Source organism: Dermacentor variabilis, chromosome 4 (assembly GCF_050947875.1).
Source record: "Dermacentor variabilis isolate Ectoservices chromosome 4, ASM5094787v1, whole genome shotgun sequence".
Lineage (NCBI taxonomy): Eukaryota > Metazoa > Arthropoda > Arachnida > Ixodida > Ixodidae > Dermacentor > Dermacentor variabilis.
The window spans coordinates 151,035,733-151,041,732 of NC_134571.1; positions in this window are offsets into that span (position 1 = coordinate 151,035,733).

Below are 6,000 nucleotides of genomic sequence, written 5' to 3' on the forward strand. Positions count from 1 at the left end.
GAGAAGTCAAGACAGCGTCAATCATCCAGTGGAACGCAAGAAGAACGCCACGCCTTTCAGACTTTCGTCAGTATCTATATTTTTTTGAAGGCGTTTATATATCGCCTTCAAGTAATTTTGGCCCCAAAAGACTAACGAATCTCTTGTCGGTGCGCCCGGCTCCATATGTCATTATCGGAGATATTAATGGGCACCATATGACATGGGGAAGCACAAGGACAAATACAAGAAGGCAAAGACTTGCAAACTTCGCCTGCAACCAGGGCCTTTCACCCTTGAATGACGGCAGCCCAACGTTTATACGAGGCGTGAATTATGGCAGCTGTCTTGACCTAGCTTTCGTCTCCAGCTCTTTCACAAGATGTGTTAAATTTCTTTCGGATATCCAGACACACGGGAGTGATCACATTCCCACGTGCCTTGTCATCAAAGGGATGTCCAGGTGCTTCCCACGGAACACCATTCGATTAATAGACTGGACTAATTTTACTTCTGCCATGGAAGATGCTTGTCAGGAGGGCTTGTCTTCTGGAATAGACAAAACAATCAAGTCTGAAATACGAGACGCCACGCGCACGGTCACGGTTTCGCCGAAGCACACGGAATTGGATATAGAGTTGGAGCGACTTCGTGCCCTCCGTCGTCGAACGCAGCGGCGTTACCGGCGTACAAAAGCCATCGAAGACCTTAGGGCAGCCAGATGACTACAAAAGAAAATTCAACGTCGCATGGATAAATTGGCCTCTCGACGTTGGACAATATTTTGCCAGTCACTAGACCGCCGAAAACCACTTCCCCACATTAGGAGAACCATACGTGATCTGCGTTCCCTCCCTGAACAACGCTTCCCATTCAAAGCGCTGGCACTCTCCCAGAGGCGACTGGATGCTGATCTTGCAGAAGACTTCTGTGCAAGGATCGCTGGCCAAGCAACCGGTCCAGGCTTTCCAGCCCCCAGTCACATCCCTGTTTCACGTGACTGCCGCATGGATCTGATTTTCATAATGGAGGACCTAGAAGCGGCTCTTGCTCTATGCAGGCAATCTTTCTGAAGAAGAATGGCCTGCGCTTCCGAGACTTCCCCGGGACCAGATGGAATATGCTACCGCGCCTTGAACAACCTGAGTGTTGGCGCACGGAGAGAACTCTTGCATCTATACAACGTATCTTGGAAAGATGGCATCGTACCCGATGAAGGGAAGACAAGCCGCTTGGTCCCTCTCCTGAAACAAGGCAAGTCCCCACTTCAGCTCAACTCATACCGCCCAATAGCGATGGCCAGCTGTGTGGGAAAGATAATGGAAAAGATTATCCTTGCCCGCTTCGAGTAGTACCTGGAACACTACAACCTGTTACCAAATTGCATGGCTGGTTTTGGTCGAGATCGCTTATCAATAGACAGTGTTGTTGGTCTCGCTACATGTGTGCAGTATCAAAAGTCACGCAGAAGATTATCTGCAGCTTTGTTGTTGGATGTCAAGGGAGCATACGATAACGTATCTCACGAGGCTATCCTCGATGCTCTTGAGATGGTTGGCCTAGTTTGTCGCGTTTCCAGTGGATTTCTCATTACCTTTTTATGAGATCTTTCTTTGTGTGTGCCGACGATGGTAAAACCGCACGACACTACACCTACGGAGGTGTGCCTCAAGGCGATGTACTAAGCCCTACCCTATTTAACCTCACACTCATTGGTCTCATTGATCATCTGCCACCAGCCATCACGATATGAATGTATGCAGATGACATGTATATGGACTTCAGGTGTGAGACGTCTTCAGATACGTGCAAGACTTCAAAAAGCTGCTACTCTGACCCCCGCAACCAAGGTCTTGAAATCTCGTCAGACAAATGTCCACTGATGGCATTCACTCGTAAACCATTGACACCCTACGCCACATCAATAAATGGCCAGATATATTCTTACGACAAGGCTCACAGATTTCTTGGAATAATCATTAATAGAGATCTCTCGTGGAGCAAGTGCTACTGTGCTGTGCGGTGACAGTGACAGACTGTGATTGTAAGTCTGTGCTTGTTTCTTTGTGTATCTCTACTTTGATATCACTTTAACTCCCCTTCCCTCTATCCCCAGCGTATGGTAGCAAACCGGATCTTCCCCTCTGGTTAACCACCCTGCCTTTCCCCTTGACTCTCTCTCTCTCTCTCTTTAGTTATGTATAGCGCTATTTAGTCGCTTTGTACTCTGCATTACCGTGCTGCTCACTTGTTACAGAGATTTACTTATTTGAGTATTCTTTATGATCATTCATGAGATTGTTCTTTTAGTTTTGAGGTTCTTTTAATTCTCTCACCATTACTATATTTCATTTACCGTACAAGCAATATTTTCAAGCTTAACAAGTTCCGGCTGTTTTGTTTTTATCACAGGATTGATTTTGATTGTATGTGTCGTTATTCCTTTTTGTGTTCTTTTCAAGCTCCTAGATTATTGGTAACATAGCTTGTAGGCAGATACCATGCGATTAAATCTCGCATTTTTCATTCTGCTTCTTGCAGTTGCTGTGATATCAATTTATAAATAAATCCTAGTCTGTTCATCGGATAACATGTGCTCTTTACTGTGCAAAATAAGAAACGTTAGCATACTTCGCGTCCTTGCTGTTCGTCATTGTGCGCCTACTTGCGAATTTAGTTTATGCATATTCTAGCCATTTTTGATCAATTTCTATTTCATTAAGAATTGATTCTGGTAGCTTTAATGATTCTTAATGCGCTTTTAATTCGATTTACCTTCCATTTCTCATATATTCTGAACAAAACTTGCATGAGTTCTATTTTTGCAATAAAGTGTTGGTTTGTGATGTGCTCCTTTCCTGTGCTCTTGGCACAAAAATCCTGGCCTGACCGATTGTCAAGACGCGCCCATTTCTTAGCGGGATGTCAATCCCATTTTGTTTATAAACATCGCTGCTGATTACCAAAAGCGGTATTGCCAATTCATTTTCGTGGACATGGGCCTTTTGAGGTGACTTGGATGAGGATGCGTCGGCCGCTATAGGCAACAGTGCTTGGCACTGCGCCACGAGCTCGGTAGTACTAGACACCGACACTTCGACTTACTTGGCAACTGCGGAAACTAGCTTCAGATTATCGTTAACCTTTCAAGAGTACTTCTAGACCAGCTTTTAGATAACGTCTTAAACGCGTTTAGAAATCATATAAGAAGAGCCCTGGTAAAGGGATCACTTGTGTCTTTCCCATCCCTATTTCATGAGCAGCTTTTCGAGTACGTTTTAAAGAGCTGTTCCAGATCGTCTGAGAAAGGTAATTAAGCTGGACGTTAGCAGGCATATACGACATTTCACCAATAAAGTTCGTTTACTTGTCTCTTCTTTAAACCGTTTGTTTCGTCTCGGATAAACGATATAAAGGCCTTATGTATCTCTTTTGTGCTACTTGGCTAATGGGGGGTTGGAGGGTTATTTAACACTTGAACGAAATGATCATTATAAGTAAACATCGTATGCTTTAGTTTGAAACAGTGCTTATCAAGCAAACATTTCGAAGGCCTGCGTGTTACCATTTCATAATAATTGTGTGGTTGTAGTCTGTTAGGGTAACTAGATTCATGTTGTGATAGAGTAGGGTACTGGACAGCACTAAGAATGAAGGATACAGAGAATTTTTGTACCAGGCATTAAGGTAGCGCAATGGTATACACATGAAAAAAAAAACACTGCAAGCAATTAACGGGCAAAGTCCGTAAGGGAAACAGTAACACTAACAGGGAAGATTAAATAATGTTTTAGACTTTGTAAGTAGCCTAGTAACACCAAGTGAAATAATGTTAAGTCGTTTATCTCAGGGAAGTTGAACGCAGCAGTCTTATTCTGGTATGGGCTGTTCCGAAAGCCAATTTTGCTATTGCGTTTCTTTTATGTTATATCTCTTCGGGGCTCCATACAGTGCATGTTTTCTTTAGTTGACCATACGCTGCCACATCCTAATGCAAATACGCCTCCATGGCCAATAAAAAAGTAAATGAAAATTGTATCTGTTCCACACATAGAGGGATTTGGTAAAGCCACTGTTTTCTATGCAAGAGGGCAAGGCAAAATGACGTCTTACAACGACAGACGCACGGCTAATTTCAGTGGCCAACACATAGAACGCGTTCGTGGAAGAAAGAAACGGGTTCGTAGAAAAGCGTGCCCGAGCCAAAGTATCATGAGAGACGCACAACGGATTGAGGTGATTATTACATCTGGTAAATTCCACCCTAATCGTTTTCTAGAACTTGCAAGCGCTCACTTTTACTGCGATTAGCATTCTTGAGGAACTTTTACCCAGTTTGCGGGATGTCTCTCTGTTCTCTGCTTATCTTTCTCACGCCAATTTGGGTCACTGCATTGTCCATTGCAAGATGTAGTGGTTTTTTTTACGGCCTGCGGACCGGAAGCGGCTTGCGTAGGCCTCCTGACCTACCCGCGGCCACTGGCCATCCATTCGATGACAGCAGGCGAGCGAGCAGGCAATATTTATTCTGATATAAATTATAGGGGCACTGCAGGTGCCTTTTCGCCGCCGTCAGCGCCGTCGCCGTGGTGTTGCGTATAAAATCCTAGGGCGATAACATCGTCGCCGATCGCTATACGCTGTATGTGCGAGTGAAAGCGTGCGAGGGTGCGCCGACGTTCGCGGCTCAATCTCACGCGCGCAAGGGAGGAAAGTATGGAGGAAGCCTGCCAGATTTTGGTACACGCATGGCACCATAGGGAGGAGAGGGAGTGGGGCGTTGCACGTCAGCAGCAGCTGCGCATGGCGCTGCCGCGCGCGGTCACACGAGATTTCTCTAGAAAGCTATCGGCTTTGGGGGCACCGTCTAGGAGGGCCAACAGCTAGTAGCTTTGAGTGTGCTTTGTTCTCGTCGCTCAGTTTGCATGGAAACGGCAGACAGCACGGATGTCACTTCGCTCGCTGCTGCTGCAGCGCTTCCTTACGCCAGCCTTTTGACAGCGTGTCTGCAGTCATGGAGTAGGTGTGATGTGCACATGTTAACTGTGCGTTCGGACACCATGTTTGTTAATTTAGTTTGTAAGCGAAATTTTACAAGTTTATACGGCCGGCAAAGCTACTGCCCTTACTTTGTATGGCTGCCTACTCATTTTCAATAGCAATCAATACTTCTTTCTGGCAAAACTGAAACTTTTCCTATTGAAAGCCTCCTCTGGGTTTCACCTGAGTGTGGGACTCAGGCTCAAAACAGTGTGCTATTGCGCTGTTTCTGGGATCCCGATTCATGATAGCTCAAGGAGCACGCCACTAGTACGGTTACCAACCATTCCGAATTCAGCCGGGCAGTCCCGACTTTCCAGTATATGACCCGAGTCCCGACATGACCCAGCGGGACGGCGAAATTTACGACATGAGCTTTTTTATAGTGAATTATAATAAGTACTCGAGATTACCTTATTTAATATTTTATCACTCGGTTGCACATGGTTCTTTCGTTCCTTGTTACGTTGCCATAAACATAAAAGATATGTATTTTTTTCAGTGGCTTGCGGTATCTAAACATGCTCTTGGAACAAAGGAACGACCTTGTATAAGAGAGCACACCAAAAAATTCTTGTTATTGCACCTTTACTCTTTCCCTCACCAAGCTCGCCTTCCTGGGAGATAGGTCAGGAGGCATAGGCAAGTAAATAAGTAACAAAAATCTTGGAAAAAAATTGCATGTCGGCGATTGGAAAGAATTATTTTAGTCGAAGGCCAGTATTGTGAGTTATGCATACGAATGTATTTTCTCTATTTATTTAGTTCCATATTGTCCGGCTTTAGACAGCTCTCCGGGACTCACATCTGGGCTTCTAGTCAAAAAGTTTTGAAGCCCCTGGTCGAATGCTTTTCAATTGCAGTACGTCTTAAGAACAAAGTCGAATTTTCATTCGTCGGCAATCGTTTCTAGAGGAAGAATATGCCCCGTATTTTTACGAGCAGATTGTTGGCGTGCGACGTCGCTAACGCACCCATCGT